Genomic DNA, 25,021 nt, shown 5'->3' with positions numbered 1-25,021 from the left:
GCCATTTCCTCTGTATACTTGAAACCATTTTTCTCTATGTTTATCAAGAAGTATACTATATCAGAACTGTTATGCTTAATGTACTTAAAAAGTTACCTAGATGCATAGGATTGTGTTTATATTCTGCTGACTTTATTCAAGAATTGAAGGCCAGGATAAAGACATCAAAGTAGGTTGTTAGTAAAGGATTGAAGGAATACAAACTATATTAATGGAATATATGTGTCTCTGTGTGCATATATGTATATATATGTATATGCAATACCACATATATATATATATTGAGAAGAAAAATAAGTATAACTATTAATGGCACATGACTATATAACCCTCTTCCCAAACAGGACTTTTATAATTTAAATTTTCATCTACATTAAAAAAGAAATTTAAGTGAAATACATGTAGTGTTTTCACTCCCAACCAACCAAAAAAAATATTGTTGCATTCCACCCAAGGGAGCAGCTAGGGGGCTCAGTAGATTGAGAGCCAGGCCTAGAGCCAGGAGGTCCTGGGTTCACACCTGTCCTCAGACACTTCCTAGATGTGTGACTTTGGGCAAGTCACTTAACCCCCATTGTCTAGCCCTTTCTGCTCTTCTGCCTTGGAATTAATACACAATATTGATTCTAAGACAGAAGGTAACAGTTTAAAAAAAAAAACATTCCACCCAAGTCCAAATGATCTTCCTTAGACATGGTTCTCATGTCACATTCTAGACTCAGAAACCTGTGGATTCTAAATATTATAGAGTCATGTTGGGAATCCTATGGCAAGCATGCCAGAGGGCACTACTCCCTTCCCATCTCCTCATGCACTCGAGGGCATTTCTCACATGACTATCCCCTCTGCCCAGCAGCCCAATGGGAGTACTTCCTCCTTCCCCTGTCTGGGATTAGGTGAGGGGCTCACATGTAACATGAAGTTTGCAGTTTAGGCACTCTGACTCTAACATCACTGGTATAGAGGATCCCCATTTCTAGAAATGCTTTATAATAAGAGAGCATATATTGGACAGTTATTAATAAGACATGCCTTTTTTTAGTGTCTGAGATACACCAATGAACCAGTAATATTTTTTCTCCAGCTCTAGTTTTTATTGTTCCATAAGTATTATTTGGACTATACTTTTTGTTTTCATTGACTTAACAAAGCAAATAAATTGCTTTTAAGATATTTATCAAGTAATTTTGACTTACATTATACCTGATTTTTGAGTAGGGATCCACATCTAGTATACATGGACATTTAAGGCTTAGAAGCTGAAATGTTATTACTTAAAGACCTAAAAAAATTTCATAGAAATTATGTAGTCACTCACACTCCAATATCCAGTATGTATAGTATGTCCCCATCCCTGATTTTATATCACTTGGCAACTGATAAACCAGTGGTCCTTAAAGTATGGATCAGGGATACTAAGGAGTCCTCATTACCCTGTCAGGGGTTGGTGAAGTGAAGATATTTGTGTCTTTCTCCTTAATGGTAGAATGAGGTCTATAATAGAAAGTATTAATGCCTATTAAAATGGAATACTATTAAATATGGGGCATTATTACCCACATTTTTATAACCCTCAAGCAAATTATTTCCTGTAACCTAGAAACATGAAGCAAAAGTTTAATATAACACAACCTATAAGGGAGGAATTAGACATGGTAATATTACATTTGTATTATGAAATCATTTATTTCATTGTAATATTAAGAATAAGGCAAGGAGGATTATTAATCTAACCATCAATGTATTGTTTTATTACATGCCTTTTATGATCATTCTTTATTTTTAGTAAATATATACAGGCAACATATTAGATCATATTTGGCAGAAGACATATGTGTATACATATATATATATAAATCATAATAGTATACAATGTTTATCTTTACTTCACTTATATTTAATAAAAATGCAGAGTTAAATGAAACAATTGCGATAAATGCTAATGTTTAGAAACATTAGGAAGATAAGAGTAAGATCAACAGGAATTAATTTTTTCCATTGCATATTAAATATATAATGATATTTAAGACAGCTTATATTTAGATTTGTTAATTTGTTTATGAAAAACTATTTACCATTGGAGACTTGTGGAGAAAGTGTCAGGTTCATAATGTAACAAGGAAGTAAGTGATAGTTTCTTTTTTGAATATGAGAAATATAAAAATATTAATAAGATAAAAAAGTAGGTTAAGTTATGAGAAAAAATTTTCAAAACATATGTGAGTTAAACAAATTAAATTTAGAAAATAAAAGAATGAGCTAATTTCAGAAACAAAATGATATAGGATTAAATTGAGATAATAAAAATTGAAAAGATAATTAATACTTGATGCTATGATTTCATTTGAACTATAGGGTTTCCACAGTATAACCAAAGAGAATAGACAAAGGTTGGATTTCTAAATGATAGTTTAGATGACTTAATGGTATAATTTAATAAGATTACTTGAACTGGACAATAATGATTTTGAGATTTTAGATACAGTAAATCATCAAATGTTTTGTTATTATCCACAGGTCCATGTAGTGAACTAGTAATTTAGATAAATATAAAGATTATTAGCTGATAAAACTTTCTAGTTATACAGAGGCAGACAAGAGAGCAATTTTTCTTCAGTATTTTAAAATTTCATTATTTCATTAGGGTATTTTTACTCTAATAATTTATATTATTAGACACAATAAATGATCATCACAAATTGCTGTAAGGAGCATGGAGAAAGCCGTCATGTGTTAGTCATCGTTTTGGTGATGGACTTTACAATTTGACTGCACCTTAGAAAATAGATATATCATCTGTCAGTGGATCCTCACTTGAGTTCTTTCAAGATAAATGGGACCTGCCAGAACTTGTGGTCTTTTGAATGATTTTTGAGAAGCCATGGTTATCTCTTTTCTACTGAAGTAAGAGTCTTCAGAATAGGATTCCTTTTAGTGGTAAACATATGTGAAATATCAAGAGAAGGAGCAAGTAAGAGAAGTGCTAGCAAGAAGTGGAATTAAGTTGTAGAAGATAAGATTTTGGGTTGAGAGATAACTTGTGTTTAATTATTTGAAATAAAGGAGGGATTAAATTTTCCTTGGCTATTAAAGGAAAAAGAAGGACTAGTGGGTGGAAATTATAAGTGAAGTCCATCTTGATAAATAGGGGGAAAATAACACTTCCTAACAGCTAGAATTGTCATAAAATGGAATAGGCTACCTCAGTCCCATTATGGGAAGTCTTCAGGAATAGTTATTAGTACGGGAAATTTTTTCAAGTTGTAGATTAGAATAGATGATCTCTATGCTACCTTTTATCTCTGTCATCCATCTTATTATCTTATTATATTATATGTGTTATAGTTAGTTAGTGTTATAGTTATTCTTAGTTCCCTGACATCTTCAAATTTGATATCTTCACCTAAAGAATAAAAATATTAAATATGACAGAAGTGAAGACAAAATCCTTCAGCATACTACTAGAAACTGTCTTCCAGTTTTACATCATCTCATTAATTAACATTCTTTATATACTTAAATGCATCTATATATATTTCCCTTTGGTTATTCAGACAACTAAAAGCATAAGATGCCTTTTTGTCCTGTACAACTCTTGTTCTCCTGTACATCCTCCACAGAGAATCAATTTTACTCCCTTTTGACCCACTAGATCTTTTGCCATTGTGTATATACCAATAAATTTCATGGACTGTCGACTGTTTTAGTTAACACTTGCTTTCCCATATAACCAGTTCACTTTAATTTTTTTTTGTCCTACGCCATCATAACAATCTAAATATGTTGCTTTTCTTGTGCAAGTCTTGGCTGACAATGTATTTCAGTCTACTTACATGTCTCCAGTGCCCTTTGGATTGATATCAACTTCAATTTTTTGGCAACTGTGGTATTCTGTGATTCACCATCTTATAGCATCACCAGAATAATATTGATAAAAATATGGCTCTTTGTTTTATGAAGAAATTTGGTCTTACTAAATCAAGTCATCTTCTCATATAGACACTATTTCCTCCTTCACACCTGTTTTGAATGAAGGAATTTCCCTCCTTCTTGCCAAGATAAACTCCCTTGCACAAGCCCTACATTTTAGCTACTCCTCATTCCTCCATCAGATTTCTACTACCATCATCCCCACTCTCACTGATTTTCAATTTGTCAGTATATACAGGCTTTTTCTGTACCCTTAAATATATATCCATGCCTCCCCTAGCCTCAAAAAAAAACCCACCTTGATACTATCATCTCTTCTATCTATTATCTTCTATTTCTCCAATCCCTTTCAGCTAACCTCCTTGAAAAAGCTTTAACTGCCTTCACTTTCTTTCCTCTTATCCACTATTAATCACTGTGATATGGCTTCTGAACTCATTCAACTCAACTGCTCTCTCTAAAGTAATCAATGATCTCACATCCATCCCACCAGTGATCAGCTACTATTACATATTATACATACATACATACATACAACTACTATTATATATTAGTGGCCAAATCTAATGATATTTTTCTCATTTTTCAGTCTTTTTGAGTTCTATATAGTCTTCAACTTCTTGATTGTGCTCTACTTTCTAGGTTTTCATGACACTTTTTCTTTGTTCTTCTACCTATCTGCTCTTTCTCGGTTTCCTTTACTGAGTTTTCATTCAAGTCACACTCACTGATAACAAAATTATATCTTATATATTTTCCTCTGTATTATCTATCATCTGCACTATTGATGACCTCATCAATTCTCTTGGGTTCAACTTCATCTTTAAACAGGTGATTCTCAGATCTCCATATCTCTCCTGAGCTACAGTCCCATATCCCCAACTTCCTCTTGCATATCCTGAATTAGGTGTTGCTTAAGTATCTCACATTCAGTATATGCAAAATTGAATGTATTGTCTTTTCCTTTATGATATTATATGTTGCCTGCTCTTTGAAATTTCCTTCTTAATGTCCAAAGGCACCACTATTCTCCCAGTCACCCAAGCTTGCAATCAAAGTACAAGGTACAAAGTACTCTTCACTCTCACTTAACACACATAACCACTCTGTGGTAAAATATTGATATTTCTGTCTAAACAATATCTCTTGTATATGTCCCTTCTTTCTACTCACAAAGCCACTATCCTTGTTCCCCATCACCTCTTGCTTCATCAATTGCAGTAGAGTCCTTATTTGTATCTCTTCCTTAAGTATCTCTCCACTTCAATCCATCCCTCATTCATTTGCTGGAAAAAAATTTTTCTTAACTGCAGCTCTGACCACATTACTCTTCCCATTGACTAAACTCTGGTGATTCCATATTCTGTCCAGGTTCAAAAATATAATTATTTACTTGGCATTTAAAGCTCATCATAACCTGACCCTTTCCTGCATTTCTAATCTTAAAATTTGCTTCCCTCCATACATTCTGTAATGCAACTATACTGACCTTTTTCACTCATAACTATTTCCCCGATATGTGCAATTTTAATGGCTTTCACATATACCTCTATTATTTTGCCTCCTTATATTCACCTCCTAGCTTCTCTGTAATACTCAGTTTAAGTCTGATCTTTCTTAGAGACTGTTACCAGTCATCCAATCTTCTCATATTACTTTCCATCTATATAATATAAATATTACATACATATAGTTTTCACATATATATATATATATTTTTTCATATTGTCTCTCACAGTAGAATACAAGCAAGTTGAAGCCCTAGGGACTGTGTTTTTACCTTTTATTTTGATCTAGCACATAGTCAGTACTTAATCAATTCTTGTTGACTTTCAGTTCTCCAAAGGTAATTAATCCATCCGATTCTGAGAGCCCAAATCAATGGATTGTACACTCATTAACACATAATAGATAAGACTGTAGTCATTCTTGATCTGCCTGGTTGTTCCTCTCTTTTGAATGCTTAAATTCTATTGACAAATTAATCCCATTTAGAAGGTTTAAAAGTGTTCTTGTTCTCAATGAAATTAGTACAATATTATCAGCAAACTGTAGCATCTTCTTCCATCCAGAAGAGATCTCATTCCACTTGGATTTTTTTTTCCTTTTACCATTTCCTTCCATAAGTATTCTAAAAGAAAGCCAAGCACTATGCTGAGAAACATGGCATACAGTGGAGTAACTGGGCTAATTGTCATTTGTATCACCTCTTCCCGATATATGGCCACTGTTTTTCAGTTTCTGGCTACATGAAATATAGACATTTTTTTTCCATTTCTAGTTGTTATTACCTGACAGGTAATCTGCAAGCTTCAATTTATACCCACCATGAGTCTCTCTGTTGTTTCTTGAGAGACTTTGAGTTTTAATTAAAAAGTCAAGATAAATTTGTAGATAAAGCACTGGTTTTAGGAAGACCCATGCTTTAATCCTACCTCCAACAATTACGATGTGCCCATAAGCAAATTACCTAAACTTTCTGATTCTTAGATTCTTTATCAGTAAAATATGGATAATAATATATATGTTACATTACAGTTTTGTTGTGACTTTCAATTGAAGTAATGCTTTGCAAATTGAAATATGTTTTATAAATATAATTTATTATAATATAATTATCATTCTTTCTTTAAAGATTGTGGTATACTATGATTTGAAGCCAAAGCTTAAAGTTCTTTAAAGTAATTTACAATTTCCCAAATACATTCTAGCCCACTCTCCACTTATTTCATTCTGTACAGATTTTATTGTTATTTTTCATATCAGTTCAAAATATATTTTAAAACACAACAGTTGTTTTTCCAAATATATTATAGTCTGGACATTAAACATTCCTAATGATTATGGATCTCATTTAGGAAGTTCTACAATTTCTATTTTTTTATGGAATCAACTTAATATGCTTTATAAGCAGTGTCATCTGAGAATTATAACATTTAGAAAAATATCACTTTCATTTGGACTCTGTAACAGACAACCTTTCCTGATAGCAGCAAATACTTTTGGTGAGCCTATGTTTCCCTCTTTTAAGTCTCTCTTGATGTTAACAATCATAGAGTCTTTGCACAGAATTTATCTTTGTTTCTTTTAAGGAGTTGTGTATAATTTTAATGTATATATACAAAAACACCTTTTTTTGGAGGAGATCCCTTTAAAGATCATTTTTTTCTACTATGTCAAATAAATGCTTTTAATAGTTAATAAAAAAGAGGCTCAGTGGAATCTTTTATTCTATGTACCTCTCAGTCAATTGTATGACTGTAATTATGTGAAATTCTGGAGAATTTAATTTGTGAAAGACTTGCCTGATTCTTTCTCATACCTTCATTATAGAGGCACAGCATGTGTCTAGATTATTTTGGGAAATTATTCATTTGAATGAATATTTACTGATATTATCCTTATCATTTTAATGTTGTAACAAAATCTAGGTTCTCCAAGTATTTTGCATCCCTTTTGCTTTCAGATATATTTAGAATTGATAACAGTACAGTCACATTTGTGTTACCTCTAGTTTAATTTTTTCTATATACTTGATCCAGTCTGTTTGTTCTTATCTCTGTTCTCTTTTGTGCCATTTCTGCTTCTTTAGCTAGTATGCCAAAGACTGTGGTTCTAGAATTAATATGTTCAGAGGGCTTCTGGGTGGCTCAGTGGACTGAGATACAAGCCTAGAATGGCATGTCCTGGGTTTAAATTTGACCTCAGACACTTCCTTGCTGTGTGAGCCTGGGCAAGTCACTTATACCCCATTGCCTAGCCCTTACTACTCTTCTTTCTTGTAACCAATAAACAGTATTTTTTTTCTAACCTGGAAGGTAAAGGGCTTTTTAAAATTATTTTTATACAATTAATGTGTCACTAATAGAGAAAATAGTTTGTTGGTGAAATATGTACTCCATTTTTTTCCTTCCAGTTTTATAATTCAAAGTGCTCAGGATGATTTTGGCTTAATTTGAAGTCTAACCAAACTGCCTATAAACATTTTTCCTCCTTTACTGTTTTTCGTGGTCTTGTGATGTGTTACCTATAAAGCTTGTAATCTTTCTGTCCTTCATAGGACTGAATAAAACAAGTTTCTTTTCTAAATATTTGTAGTCTTTAGCTGCCATATTTCTGTTATTTGGAAGGAAATCTTTAATTTGTTGACAGAAGCCTTTTTTATACTCTTTTCACCTGGTTATGGCTATTTTCATATTGGTTATTTTTTTTGTAAATGGTGATAATCTGTGTTGGTGTTTGTTCCTTTGTCCATTTCCCATTTTGTAATGTCAGCAGTTTGTATGAATGAATAGATCAAGATTAAGTTGCTTTCATTGCATTGTATTTTATTCTCATTTCTGTCCTTCAAATGTGATGTTGACTTTTGGCTCTTGCTCTAACCCTCACATAAGTAGCTGACTTAAAAAAAAAAAACTCCCACATTATTTACTATTGATTGACTTTCAGATAAAATTTATTCGATATTATTTTTCTGGTGGAATTTCGTGCTTATCATTTCTAATACTTGAAGAAAAGATTGTGTTGGGGGCAAGGGAGGGAGAGAGGACAGTGGAGAGAGAGAGAGAGAGAGAGAGAGAGAGAGAGAGAGAGAGAGAGAGAGAGAGAGAGAGAGAGAGAGAGAGAGGGAGAGAGAGAGAGAGAGAGAGCTTTAGGCATGACAGTGAGTCAGAATGGTGAGTTTCAAATTTAGGAAAGAAGCTCAAGAGAGTGGATACTCTAAAGTTTCTACCTCCTACATTTTGCCATTTAGATATTCCTTGGTGACAATATAATAATTTTTAAATGCAATTTCATTTTAGAATTAATTTAATCTGATAATTTCAGCTGGCTTCAGGGTTGAACTGTGGATATTGTGAAATATTGGGACTAACCTTGGTAAGTCAGGGGATTTGGGAATATATATGAGAGGAAAAGTAGGATAATTTTAAAGAAGAGTTTAAAAAGGCACCAGAAACAAACTTGGTATACTTCATTTTTCCTAGCAACTTAGCATTATCTTTCAAGATGATCATGCCTGAATTAAAATATCAATACTTACATTGAAGAATACCACACATAGTCTTCCTTACTTTAGCCTGTTCTACCCAGTCTGGAATAGTCCAGTCAAGGATCTAGTTCATATAATTAGTCAGTGATAAAACACTTAACAAGTATCAATTACATGTCAGCCAGTCCAGTATCTCCCCATCCAAATCCTTCCACTGGGAATTAGAAGAAGCAGATTGAGAAAGTAAGGAAAAATTGTAACAACTAAGGAATAAAATATATAAACATTATGGGTATGCAGAGTGTTTTTGTTACAATAATATTTTGAGGTAGATACTATAAATATTATGTCTATCTTAGACATGAGAAATCTGAGATTCAAAAAGATTAAGTGACTTGCTACAAATTACATGGTATATTTCAGAAGTTAGAGAACCCAAGACTCTTGATTTCTAGCCTAACGTTCTAACCATGATAACCCTTCCCCTAGTAAACATATACATGTGCATACATGCATACACAGGTTAAATTCTCCAGACCTCCTCTGTGTTTATTACTTTTATTTTTATCATTTTGCACTGGCATTCAATTATTAATAATCCATCCCCTATTTCCATCCCCTATGAAGAACAAGGGCCTCTTTAGATTGAATGGCATGAATTGGTTTTTGCTCAGGTAAATTTGCATACTTGGCAAATAACAATCAACTCTAGAATTTAGGAAGGTAGGAAATTGTCATAATTACTATATACCAAAGCCCTTTTGCCACTCAGAATTCTCATGAAATAATGTCACCCATGAGACATTTCTCATGCTTAATTTTAACAAAAGTAAAATAACTTTTATAAATAAAAATTTTAGGAAATAAACTTACCCTTTTCTAAACATTCTTGTGCTAATCATCTAAGGTTTATAAATAATTTCAATATCCTTACTCAAAATTTTCATGTAGCAAATATGTGTTATTATAAATTAATTGTTCCTTTTTAAAAACTTATTTTTAATTTCTTTCCATTTAGTTTTCTGTAGCTTGTCATTTTCCATAATCATTTATATCACATGTACTAAAAGGAATGAATTAATATGGCATCTTTGGCTCTTCCTCTTGCTAGTAGAAAGTTGTGTAGCTTATGCACTATATCTAAATAGCTATTTTTTCCTCTACAGTTTTCTTAGACTTGTTTATTAACATTTAGTTTTATTCTCTTATGCATCTCACCCATGTTTTAAGGTTAATAGAATTCTCAGAGATAAACAATTTCATCTTACCATTTTCCCCACATCATCAATGAAAATATGTAAAATATTATTTCAAAAAACTAATTACTATATCATTCACTTGCTTCCTCTACCCAACTTATTTAAATATGAGGAACCCCTATAGATACTAATTTAGAAGGACAAAAAAAACCCTGATCTTTTGAGAGCTAATGACACTATATTAGTCTTTCATTTTATGTGGTTGTTAATGATGTGGAGATACAGCTGATAATAATAAACTACAGTATGGGTCTCTGCATAGTATTTATTATTAGTCTCACAGTATTTATCTCACCTAATTTTCCTGAACTTCTTTGATCATATACTAAAATGTGTCTTAAAGTTTCTCCAAAATAAAAAAGTTATATTTTTGTTATAATCCTATCATTTAAATAACTTTTGTAAACAAGGCCTCCTAAGGTTGTGAGTAAACTATGGCATAGAAATTAAGGGGGAGGGATAGGTAGATAGCACCGTGAAAAGTGTTAAGCCTGTATTTAGGACCCACCTGGGTTACAATCTGGTCTCAGACACTTTCTGGCTTTGTGACTTTGGATAAGCCAAATAACTCCAGCTGTCTAATGCTTACCACTTTTTGGTCTTAGGAAAAGAGAGAGACAGAGACAGAGACAGAGAGACAGAGAGAGACAGAGAGACAGAGAGGGGGGGAGAGAGGGAGGGAGGGAGGAAGGAAGGAAGGAAGGAAGGAAGGAAGGAAGGAAGGAAGGAAGGAAGGAAGGAAGGAAGGAAGGAAGGAAGGAAGGAAGGAAGGAAGGAAGGAAGGCTACATCCATGCTTCTTGGTTTATTTTGATCACATCCTTAAGCATTAGCTTCATCTTGCTGATATTGTTTTATTATCATTTCTAGAAGTCATTATTTCAGAATTGACATTTTACATACATCTGTGTTATCTTGTCATTATCTTTTGTAAATTAGTCTTTATAAGAACTTTAGAATTCTTCAGATAGAAAAGTTATCCACATTCAAACTTCCTCATTATAGCCCCTATTAAAGGGCTGTTTTAAGTAATTAATAGTTTTCAACATTAACATATCTTTTACAGAATACATATAATATATATATATATTTACCTTATACTGCCAAGCTATAAGCAAAATTTTATGTTCTTTTTAAAAATATAAATAAAATTGTTCATATAAGTAAAACCTATTTTTATGCAATACTATAAAAAGTTTAGTAGTTACATATTACTTTTGGTACATGGAATTGTACCTTATTGTGATTGTAATGCACCTTAAATATAAGAAGATAATTACTTTAATTTCATCAGGGGTAGTAATTTTAGATGCAATTTAATGTTCGGTTCTAGTATCTTAAATTCATTCATATTGTTCCAAAAAGATCTCATGATATATATTTAACTCATTAAATAAAATCAATTTTATGAATTTCTTTCTTAGAGTATTGTTTTATTTAACTAATTTAACTTGCTTAATAATTTTGTTTAATTCATATTTATATTATAATTACATTAAAACATTGATGTTAAATACATTTAGATTTCTTCTTGCATATGTACATATTATTCAATTATTTTATACCTGAATACTTCTTTCATCATAACTTTGTTTCTTATTTTGTTAAATAGATATTTTTTAACGAGTCTATGGACAAGTAAGCTATTCCCTATGTAAACAGAGTACTATTGATAACCACATCAAACAGATTGCTTTCCAAACTGCATGAAATAAACATTTCACATACAGAGAAACATTAGAGTATCTAACTGATTAATTTTAGACTGGTAAAGGGGATATTGTAAATAAAAATCCAGTAATTCCTCAATATTCTACACAATGATTTAATAGTAACAACATTAGATTTAAAATCAGAAGACTTGGGTTTGAATCTTGGCAACTCTACTTGGTACTTGAATAAATTTTGGTAAATATTTTCTAATGTGCATTTTGATGGCTTAACCTAGATGTTAACTAAGATACCTTGTAGGTCTCATTCGTGGAATTTCATAAACAGGTGGAAATTCAGTGACCATCTGGTGTAACCTATAATCAGAACAGAATCTTCTCTACAACGTATACAACAGGTAGTCATTCAGCCTTGCATGGATAACTCTAATACAGGATGACTAACCACCTCTATTCGTGATCAGTTAATTTTTGGACAGATCTAATTATTTTGTCAACCTTAATTTGCCTTTTTCCAACATCCATCCATTTATCTTGGTTCTGCCTGCTAAGGCTAAAGAGAACAAAGTGAATTCCTCTTCCAATATTTTTTTTAAAGTATTACCAAGAACCTACTGTGTTTGACTTTGGGAGGGAGGAGAGACAAAGACAAGAATTAGTTTTTGCCCCCAAGGAGCTTACTTACTCTATCACAAGTAACTACATGTACTCAGATAAATATATAAAACATAAATGAAGCAGGGTGATACAATGGAAAGAGTGCAAGATATAGAGTCATACTGAGTTTAAATTTCAGCTCTGCCACTCATTCTTTATAACCTTGGCCAAGTCATTTTACCCTCAAGAGCTGAGGTTTCCACATTTATAAAATGAAGAGATTGGACTAGATGTACTCTAACTTTTATTCCATTTCTATATTCAGGATTCCATATTTCTCTGATACAAGCTAATTTGAGAAAGGAAAAGCAGTTATCTAATGAAGATATTTAAAAAACCTTTGTTTGGAGGTAATATTTGAGCTGAATGCTGAAGAAAACTATATATTCTAAGAAGCAGAAGTAAAGAGATGTAAATGTAAAGAAATGAAAAGGGAAAATAATCAAGACTAGAGTAATATTCTGTCACAATAAAATAACATAGTCCTTTAAATATTTTAATATTGTTATTATGGCCCTATCCACTTCCCATTTGTAATTTTATGGGCTCTCCTCATCTTATGAATAACTTTATTAAACTATGGCATATATAAGAAAATACCCCAGATATGATCTGACTAAGGCAGAGCACAAATGGCTTACATTTATTTATTCCTAGAAGTAATGCCTTTATTAGGAAAGCTCCAGATTTATTAGCTTTCTTGAATGTCATATCATAATATTAATATATTAATTTTGGTGCCTATCAAAATTAGCTCTTTTTCTACCACTCAAGTAATGAAGTTGATTCTTGGAATACATTCATGACTTTTCATTTATCCTAATAAAATTTCACCTTATTAGATTCTACTTCAAGCTTGTGACTGATCAGAATCTTTTATGGGGCCTGTTTGTATGACTTAAAATATTTTCTATCCCTTTGTTTCATCTGCAAAATTCATAAGAATGCCATTTGTCTTTATTTTAATAAAAAATTAAAATGTTAAACAATACCAGGCCAAACGTGGACACCCAGGGCACTTCAATAGAGATATTCTTCAAAGTTGACATTGAACTATTAATGATTTTTTAGAGATTCAACCATTCATCTTTTCTTGAATCCATCTGATTGTGTTCCTTTCCAATTCATATTTTTCCATTTTTTAAAAGTTTAGCTTGAGAAAATTTATTAATTATTTGACTAAAATTTAGATATCATAGTAACAATGTTTATCTGACCCATCCATTCAACAACCATTTCAAAAAGTGAAATTAATTTAGCCATTATGATTTTTTGTGATCCTTGCTTCTTTTTCCAGATTATCCATCCCTTTAAAAATATATTCTATTTAAGTAGGGATCAGTATCAAGCTTAGTGTTCTGAATTTTGCAGACTCTATTCTCTTCTTGTGTTTGAATATGAGAACATTTGACCTTCTCCCATCCCTTGGTCCTTTCTTTCCAGTGTTGCCCAGGAATTATATACACTAGTGGTTTGTTTTTCCATTAGCAAAATTAATACATTCTAGAGGTTTGAACTCACAAAGAATAGCTAGGTACTTTTACTATCTCTTTAAATACCTTAGATTTCCCTTCTTTTTTTTTTACCTTTTCAGATCAAAGATAATTTTACTTGTCAGAGAAACAGTAAGGATAAGAATTGAGCAGTACTTCCTGCTTTTTATTGGGAGCGATCTTCATTCCATCAAGCCTGAAGGCTTGTCTCTTTCTGATATTCCACTTTTCCTCAAGTCACAAGACACCTCTTCTTTCTTTTTTGTTTGTTTTGGTCTTTGGTCAATTTTGACACTCCTACTCTATTTACAGTATTCTTCCATAAAGGATCATGTATGCTTTTTCAGTAATGTAACCTCTTCTATCCATTATATTAATATCTGAATTGGTTGATGAGTTCTCAGGCATAAACAGCCACTGCTCTCAGTATAAAGACAGAGACAACATGCAAACAACTATGTACCAACAAGATATACACAGAACAAATTGGAGATTATCACATGGGGAAAGCACTGATTTTAAGGGGATCAGAAAAGGACATTGCAGAAGGCAAGACATTATATAAAACTTGACTGAAACTGTGAAACTGGAGGACATAGGAGACAGAAGTGAGGATGGAGGATTTCATATATTGGGGACAGTCAATGGAACTGCCCAGTTATGTGGGAAGAAAAAGAGATGAGTATAGCTGGATTGTAAGAGTACTTGGAAGGTAGTAGAATATAAGAACAAATTAAAAGATTGTAAGGGATCATGTTATGAAGGGCTTTAAAAGCTAAGCACATGATTTTATATTTGATCCTGGAAGTAACAAACTAGAATAGTTTTTTTTTTTAAGAGTGGATTGATATGGATGGATCTGTATTTTGGGAAGATCAATTCGAAAATTGAGTTGAGAATGGTTTGGGGTGGGTAGGATTTAAGGCAAGGAGACCAACTAACAGGCCATTGTACTATATGCGAAGAATGGAGGGACCGGACCAGTTTAGAGGCAATGTCAGAAGAAAGGGGGAGCATACTAAAGGTGTTACAAAGGACTTGACAACTAATTGAATATGGCAGTGTGGTGAGAGAAAATGAATTGTTCAGCAGGACACCAAAGTTGCAAACCTCAGAGTTCAGGATGATGGTGATGCCCTGGACAACAACTGGTTTGGGGAAAAGATGAGGAATTCGGTTTTGAACTTGTTAAATTTAAGATGCAGCAAAGATCTCTGGTTTGAAACATCTAGTTGACAGTTGATATGCAAAATTAAAGGTAAGAGGAATAACTAGGTGAACCACTCTATCTAGAGAGCCAGGCCTCAGACACTGCTTAGCTGTGTGACTAGGCAAACCACTTGACCCCAACTGTCTAGTCCTTATCTTTCTTCTTCCTTGGAACCAATACTTATTGATGGTTGAAGACAAAAGGGAAGAGTTTAAAGAAAAAAGATTACATGTCAAGAGTCAGATCAGGACTGGGCAAATTGATCTGCAAGTCATCTGTGCAAAAATGATCACTGAAATCTTGGGACATTTTGAGTTTTACCAAGTGAAATAGCATAGAGGAGAGAGAATACTGAGCCAGAAGGATCCCCCTTGCTTATTAGGGCTTAGTGACATTCTCCTCAAAGAAAAAAATTCCTTATTTCCAAAATGTCTGTGTTCTAAAAATGTAGCCTGTTGTTATTATTTTTTCAAGGATAATAGAAAATAATTGTCACACCATTCATACATATGAAAGATATGTATAGAAGTGACTTCTTTTAAGGTACTTAATTCTTTTTGGTTGCTTGGATACCACTTAATGAAATAATTTATAGTGTATTAAATGGTTCTCATGTAACTTATGGGAATGGCTACCTCACAGAAAAGAAATAGTATACTAACCCACTACATTGACTTATGTTTGAAAATCAAAATTTATATTTATATTTTATATCATTATAATTTTTAGTAAAATTAAGAATTCTTTAAAAATCATAGTTTCTTGTTTGTAGTGTCTAAATTATAGATAGGCATTATTATCAGAGGGACATTGCATTTTAAATGGTTATTAATAGTAGTTTTTCTTAAAATAAGATCTAGGTGAGTTGGAGATACAGAGTTTGGCTTTTACAAAGTAAGACAGTAAAATGCCAAATGAATTTTTGTTATAAAGTAAAAAATCCATATATACCTTTATCAAGTTTTTTTAAAAAGTCATCCAATGACTCCAATGATAGGGGATCCCTTGCTGTCATATTTATTTGAAAAGAAATAATATTAATAATATTATATTAGCCTTTACATTAGGTAGAATGAGATGGAAAGTATAATAAATGCAGAACTTTCCTTAGGAGGAAATAAGAAAAGAAATGGAGGCATATTGGCCTGCTTGTCATTCTAAATGGCTGTTGGTTTAATTGTGGGATTTTACATATTAAACAGTTTTATTGAAAATTCTACTTCTCACACAGTTGATGTTTTCCCTAAGCTATTAATTTTTCAGCACACTGGGACACTGCAGGTGTTATTAAGCAATATAAATGGCATTAAATTATTATTTGGCAGTTTACTTGTGAAGGAGGACCTCAGATAGGTTTTTATAAGGACTCTGGATGACTTGTCTCTAGTGACATTGATTGAAGGTTCATTAAAAATGCCTGGAATGTTACAAAACCCTCTTTTATCCAAACTTAAGCTTTGAAATTCAAGTGTAGAATACTGTGTAGAACCAAACACATAGGTATATTTCCTTTCCCTATAGTTGCCATAAACCTCCACTACAACCTACCTAAGGAAATGCCATTTGTGATTTTAATTAGCATAGTTTGTAAAACTATTTTAACATTCTTTTATTATGAATAATTTTTTATATTTGTTGAGATTTTCATGTAAAAATCTTGTATATGCATTGAATCTTTATTATGGTGAATTGAACCTCCGTTAAGCTTTGTAATTTTTTTCCACCACAGTATTATTAACCAAGAAATTTAATATAACTTTCTAAGAAACAAAGGATAGTGTTTTCAGTATTTTATTGGTAATAGTATAATGTCTTATAAAAGTATAAAAAATTATTTGGGAATTTTTCTGAACAATTTACATCTGTTTTAATAATATGATTTATAAAGTTCAATTAATTTACAGTTAAGGCTGATATAACAAGAGGAAGTGATGCTGATATAAATTAATCAGCAAACATTTATTCAACACCTACTAAGAAAACAAAAATATAAGTTGTTGCCCTTAAAGAGTTATCATTCTACTAAGGAAAAACATGTATATGTATGAGTAAATACAAAATGCCTACAAGGTAAGGAGAGAAAGGAGGCACTAACTCTTGGGTGGTAACAGAAAAGAGACTCATTTAGGAATTATTATTTGAATTGAACTTTAAAAGAAAAGTATTCTGAGAGATAGAGGTGAAAAGAGGAAAGAATTCCAAACACAAGCAACAATCTTTTAAAGACACAAACTGGGGGAGGGTGGGAATGAGGTTGTGGGGGATAGCACCTGGGTGGCTCAATGGATTGAGAGCCAGGCCTAGAGACAAGAGATCCTGGGTTCAAATCTGGCCTCAGATACTTCCTAGCTGTGCAACCCTGGACAAGTCACTTAACCCATTGCCTAACCCTTACCAATTTTCTGCCTTAGAACCAATACACAGTAATGATTCTAAGATGGAAGGTGAGGATTAAAAAAAAAGACACAATCTGATGTTGGATGTTGTGTGTGAAGAATAGCAAGAAAGGCAGTTTGATTGCACAGTAGACTGGAGTATAATAAAGACAAAAAGTAATGTTGGGGAATGGTTGGAAAGGGCTTTAAGTGTTTTAAAGAGAGGCATTGATAAAATTATACTTCATAAACCATGAATATTTGACCTCAGAACGCAATCAAAGAAAAATCTTCTGCCATTCAGCTGCAGTTCTTTGCTTGAAATTTTCAATTGAAAAATGATCCCTAAATATCACTAATAATTCATATATTCACAGATAAACCTACTTGATAATTGAATTGACTACATCAAAATGACATTTCATTTTAAGCATATAAATAATTTCAATAAATATGAAGAAAAATATTTTATAGCTTTAATATTTTTAAAATATTATTAAGAGGCCATGTTTTACTTAATATGCAGGATTATGGAATGCTTAAAAGCACAACAGAGAATATGGAAATCCATAGTTCTAGTTTTGTTAGCATTATAGAACCCTTAGTTGATGGATTGCAATCTATTATTTCTGCAAAAATAATACTCTTGTGTTTTCCATAAGCATAGAATCTAAAATGATATGGCACTGAGAATCAATCAGTCATTAACCATTTAGTAAACTTTTATTGTGGTACTGAGCTAGAGACTGAAGATAAAAAGACCAAAAAAATCAATAAATAATTCTTCTTTGAAAGATATTTTATTCTCTATTCATGAACTGGGTCTCATCAATCTGAAAACTTAATTTAGTCAGATATACAAATCATTGTTTCTTCAACTTGGTTTCTACTAATACCAAATTTTTATGTTTATGTTACTAAAAATATCACTTCAGAAGGAAAAGAACCTTATTTGTATTACATAATTTAAAATGCTTTCTTTTCCAAATTGATTTTAAAACATTCTATTAATCTGGTGCCATTCAATACAAATAGTCTAGGAATAAATACAATTTTATTACTAAACTATAAAAACAATATTAAGTAATAAAGAAAATCTAAGAAAAACAACCTTTTGCTAGTTTTTGTCTCAGATCAGTCCTATTTTGTGTTATTTCAACAAATAAATAAAAGTTACATTATAATAAATGCTATCTATTCCTCATGCCTTGAAAATGTTTTCTTTATTTTTAATAATTAAAATATCTTCACATGCTTAAATACTCGTATGTTTCTATCAATTTATTTAGAAGAAAATAAATTTTGATTTGAATCGCTAAATTCATTATCTTTTTCTGATACAGCTATCCTGGCATAAAGAATTTAAAACTGGGGGTTTGAAGTTTGATTTCCTGTATTCAATTTGAGAAAAAATGACTACCTTCATCTTACATATTTTCAAAAACTGTTTTTTGATTAACCAATGTTTAACAATTTTGAAACATTTACTTATCAAATATACATTTTCAAAGTATTCCTTAGTTGATTTAGAAAATATATATTTGTATAACCAATGGTTATATTACTTTAAGTAATACTAATTTTTTTTGTTTTTGTTGAAAGTTGCTTAATTGTTTGTGCTTCATTATAATTTAATAGCAAAGTATGATTTCTCATAGCTGACCTTCTTAAAGTGGAAAAACTCAGCTATTTCACTTTTAAAAAATCCTTTCTTACTATTTGTTTCCAAATAATGAACACTGGCAACTCTGCATGATAAGTAATCAACTTTTATATCCTTTTTATTTTACATGGCAACAAGTTACATATTTTAATCAATTGCATTTGATTTTTCACCTTTTATAGTGAGAAAGGAAAGGTTATGTTGAAAAAGAATGTTTTATTCACTTGTATTTTATAAAAAATGTTATGAAGAATCTATTTTTTTATTTATAGTTTGTAAAGTCCTATTTTAATCTGCCCACCATTCAAGTTCTAAAATAGAAGTACGTATAATTTCATATATCTACATTGATATGGTTTTGTTTTGTATGTCATTTAGTTCTTATTGTAAAATAAGGATTTTAATACTTTTACTAATTTCACTTATTGCTTTTGTTTACCAAATCAAACATATAGCTAATGACAGCAATATCAGTATTACTAATTTATTTATTATTTAACACAAAATTATTTTAGCACAAACATAGGAAAGTCCATAATTATTCAAATCAACACAAGATTTATTTTATACCAACACCACCCAAATTTTATGTTTTAGAGATTTATTTTAAGGTAGCACATTGCTTATTTTTTCCTTAAAAAACACACATATGAAATGATTATATACCTGCAAACAAGCAAAAATCATAATGAGCAAATTAGTAGGTTATGCCAACATGTCTGATATTTTAGATATAAACTTTGTCAGATTTTTTAGCCATTCAAACTTATTAAATGTGAGTATATTAAGTGGCTGGATTCATATTTAAGATCTGTATTCATTGTTACTCCTTAGTGTAAAATTTTTTTATCTTCATTATGATTTTATTTATTTTGTCCTTCAGTTTTTGTTCATATTGTACTTTACTCATAATTTTTATTTAATTAGTTTAAAAATAAATAATCAAAGAATTAATATCAAAGTAGCATGATTTAATTTAAAATTTTATAATTTTGCTTCCCTAAATCATATAAGGTGAATTTTTAAAAAACATTTTACCTCTTCTTTATGACTTTTGATGCCACATAAAAGATTTAGATTCCATCATTTGATTTAATCAAATGTCTTTCCCTTATGTATTGATAATATAAGTATCTGATTTATTTGTATTGTAAATTGTACAAATATTGATTTGTAAATCAGTAATTATAAATTACTGATTTATTTATCTCATTTATATATTTATTTATTCAAGTATGATCTACCTGTATGTGTACTTAAAGGCTAGAACACCAAATTTATGGATAGTTTAAAATGATCATTTTTAAGTAGAAAACAGTGGAGGTTTTTAAGAACAATCTTTCAGATTTTCATAATTAATGAATAAAATGATGTGAGCCATTTTGTCTTTAACCAATAAAATTTCAAAAAAAACTTTTATAAAGATAATATTAGTAAATTTTCAACATAAAATATGGACCTTTAAAAATTGCTAGTTCATTCAACTCATGCCATAAAGTTAATAGTCTGAGAGCCTATTATCTTAATTTCAGGTTATCATTAATCTGATGAAATAAATAATTATTTTAAAAAACTTGGGCCCTGATTAATGAGAAGCTATATCTGCACCAGATGCAATAAATACTTGTATAGAATAAGGAATTTTCTTGATTTGAATTACTTAAAGACCATAACAGATTGCCCAGAAAAGTTTAGTCTCTTGTCCAAAAACCGATACCAGTCAACTGATTCAAATTAAAATTTTACTTAGGTCTATGACTTATAGCTCATTAACCTGAATGAGCCATCTAAGATAACTTATATGAGATTCAAAGCCTATAACTATAGATCCTATTGGATCCACAGCTACAAATTCTTGTTCTTGAATCTAGCTTAGGTCCCTGTCAATCTTTCTTTTAGTTTCTCTTAGCTGGTATTTGGGGCATAGGGATTTTCTCCTTAAGTTTCCCAGATTGGGGCATTTTAATTATGATCTTGAGGATTACTGAAACCACTGTCCTGCTTTGACAATCAACATGTTCTGTTCACTGAAGTCTTCTTGATGAATCACATCACTGCCAAACCTGTGTCCCTACTGCCAGGAAATGTGTGGTATGAAGCTGCTCTGGCATCCTAAGAGCATTGTGTATGTGTTTGTGTGTGCTTTCAAAAAACACACCTATTTCTTTCACTTTTTCAATAACATTGCAGAAATCATTAGGTCTCTATACTTATGATATCTGCAGTGAGCACATAAGTAGAACTAACTAGGCAATGGCTGCCTTATTACAATTTATCTGTTCATTACCAATTATATAAATAGTCATTAATTTGCAGCTGCTATTTAAATTTATTATTAATTTTCCATTATTGGCAACATATACATATTACCATTTAAAATTTTTAATTAAAAATTTTAATCTAAATTTGGCAAAGGTAGTTCTTTTTGTTAAATTGAAATCTCCTACATTAAAGTAAACATTACATAATTATTAAAGTATTTTGTTGATTGTTGAAAACTGAGCAAACTTTCCATTGACATACATACAATTCCAATATACAAATACCCAAATTATACATATCTAATTAAGGAAAGTGAATTTTTTATATTCTTCTTGTTTAATTTCAGAAAATATTAAAAATAAGAACAACAAAATATTGGAATTATCCTGTGAGGGAATCAAACCTAGAGTATTTGAGATTTTTTTAGGTGTTTACTATTATGTGAAAATGTTTGAAACAATTGAAATACTTCTGAACCCCAAAACATAACCACATTTTTATTTCATATTCTCTACTTATGTTACTTAAAAACCTAAGATGATCTAAAAAACAAACAAACAAATCTTATAGAATTAAAAACTATTAGAAAAATTAATAGGACAAGTATGGAGAAAAATATTTTCAAAAATCACATAAACTGCTTAAGTTTTTGGAATATACATCGTAAGTTTTATGCATATACACACATGCATTTCTGGCAAAATTTAAATCAACTCTTAGGTATCCGTGAAGCATATTTGGATATTATTGAAATAATATTTTCCTATCATTCAGAAAAATTGGCCTAAACTCATGAACATGAGACACATCTCTTTAACAAATACATTTTTGAGATAAAATTTGATAATTTTAAAGTGATGAATAAATTTCTTTGTTTATAATAATGTATGACAATTTCCATGGTTTTAATTGATAACAATGTAAAACTTAACTATAGTGAAATTTACCTAGTGACTATTTCAGGGTTTTTGCACACAGAGTAGGAACTTCATAAATAGTTGTCAAATGGTAAGAATTTTTGAATTACAGAATCTTAATTTTGTATGAAAATGTAGTTGTTACCTAGTACAGCCATTATACAGGTCAAAACAGCAATAAAATTTTCCTCCAGTGAGGAAGTTGTTTTTTCCCAAGAGTTGTAGGAATTGTGTGTCATAGGTATAGGCAACATATAAATTGAACCAAAATTTAAGGATTAGACTTTTGTATTAAATGCATTGACAGCCAGTCCTAGAGACAGGAGATCCTTTGTTCAAATGTGTCCTCAGAAACTTCCTAGCTGTGTGATGTAGACAATTCACTTTACCCCTATTGCCTGTTCTTTGCCACTCTTTTTGCTGTAGAACCAATATACACTATTGATTCTAATATGGATGATAGACGTTAAAAAAGAAAATTTGTCCTTATAGGTATGATTCCACACTTGTGGATTCTGCACCTCTTCACTTAAAAGTGAGATATGAAGGAATATCTAGAGGGCAGAGGGCATGGTTTTTATGGCCTTAATGGAATAAATTATTCATTGGGTCCTCTGACAGTTTTTACTTGTAGAACCAGTTATAAACAGGCAATTTTTTTGTTAATTGGAGTAGAATTGGGAGGCTTGTATTTTGGTGAACACATTTTTTCTCCTGACTTGAAAAGTACTGTGGTATAGTGAATAAGAAGTTCAGCCTTTGAATCAGGAAGATTGGTTTCAAGTCACACCTCTGGCAAACACTAAGCTTTGTGACTTGGGGGTAGGTAACCAACCCTTCAGTTCCCACAGATTGCTATGATCATTAGGTACAAATAAGTGCCAATATACCTGGTTAAAAGGGATTTGCAGTATAGAAGTCTTCTATACACACACACACACACACACACACACACACACACACACACACACACACACACAGTCATTGTTTGGACCAAAAATAATGTTTAAAAATACTTTTTCCTGAATTTGCTTCAGATTTTGCTTTTTATTTTAATGTGGATAATTATCCTTAATCCTTTAATAGCTCCTAGAAATATTGAAAGAATGAATGTTGTAATGTTAGATTTCCCCAATTTCCTATCCTGATCCCTTGAGGTACAATTTGGAAAGCTATTTTCAGCTTATACGTCAATCTTCCGGATTTCTGACTTGTTGTTTAGTAGTTTTAGACATGTTTGACTCTTTGTGATCTCATTTGAGGTTTTCTTGGCAAATATGCTGGAATAGTTTGTGATTTTATTCTCCAGCTCATTTTACAAATGAGTAAACAAAGGTAAATACCATTAAGTGATTTGCCTAGGATCACACAGCCAATTAATGTTTCAAGATATCTTTGAACTCAGGTCTTCCATACATTGTCGAATAAAAGCATTCACTATACCACTTAGCTGCCCCTAGAATGGCTAGCACTATAAAACAATTAAATGTAGCCTCTAAAAGTGGCTTAATTTCTAGTTATAATTTTGGTATATTATATGTAAAGGACTTAAACTCATTTCCAGTAAAGTGCTACTGTATATAAAGTATTAATTTATTACTATATCATGAGATGCTGTTATCATTTTATAAATTTCAAGTTTATGGTATTAAGAAATTTTGTATTTTATAATAGCTTAGTTTTTATAAGATCATATACTTAAAGCTGAAAAGAACCTTTTTATAATAATCAAATCCAAACCCCTCATTTTAAAGTTAAAGAATTTGATGTCCAAAATTATATAGTTAATAGGCATCTGAAAGTGTTTGAACCCCAATCTTTCTCATTCTAAATCCAGAACTCTCTTACAAATCATTGTATTTTGTAACACAGGTTCTTCCCCTTACCTTATCCATTCCCTCTTTCTCCTCCCAGGACGTCAATTGAGAGAGATGTTTAAATATACCATTTTTATAATAAACACTTATGTTACCATTCATGCAAACTTACAACATATTAGACAAAGCTATTGGAAATATTCAATCTTTTAACTGAAACTGTAGATAAAACATTTTCCATTGTTGTCATTCCTTGTCAAAAATGTTCTAATTGTATGATATGTGTTTGGAGTTGATTTAAATTTGCTAGGATCTTTAATTATATTTTAATATAAGGATTTTAAGATTTTCCTTATTTTCTTAATCTTTTTATGAATTTCTCTTTTCTTTCTTTCTCCATCAAAAATAATTAATCTCATATCTGACTTGATATTTACTATTACTCTCTACAATGAATCAAAGTCGTCAAGTCAGAGTAAAAGCTTAATATCCATTTTTGTGATATGTCTTTGTGAATGAAAACTGCAGCTTTTTGATATACAGGGATAATTTCTTTTTCACTCTTGTCTTAATGTTGTATCACTAATGAGTGACAAAATATCTGCTTCTGAGATTTTTCATCTTTTTTCATCTTCAAAGTTATCATCCCAACTGATGTGTGGTGTGTGTGTGTGTGTGTATAGATGTATATGAGTATGTATTTTTAGACCAAATTGGTATATGCATATTCATAGAAGCAAGTGTCTTTGCTTTTCTTTTATCTTTCTGAAATTTTCATA

General features: G+C 31.1%; 1 protein-coding gene across 38 annotated transcripts in view; it reads left to right on the top strand.

Moving 5' to 3' along the window:
* Positions 1-25,021, top strand: part of RIMS2 (regulating synaptic membrane exocytosis 2) — an 821,462-nt gene that overhangs the window by 603,491 nt on the left and 192,950 nt on the right. The window lies entirely within an intron of this gene.

This window comes from Monodelphis domestica, chromosome 3 (assembly GCF_027887165.1).
Source record: "Monodelphis domestica isolate mMonDom1 chromosome 3, mMonDom1.pri, whole genome shotgun sequence".
Classification (NCBI taxonomy): domain Eukaryota; kingdom Metazoa; phylum Chordata; class Mammalia; order Didelphimorphia; family Didelphidae; genus Monodelphis; species Monodelphis domestica.
Note: the sequence above shows the minus strand (reverse complement) of the source record. Positions and strands in the feature narration are given on the sequence as shown.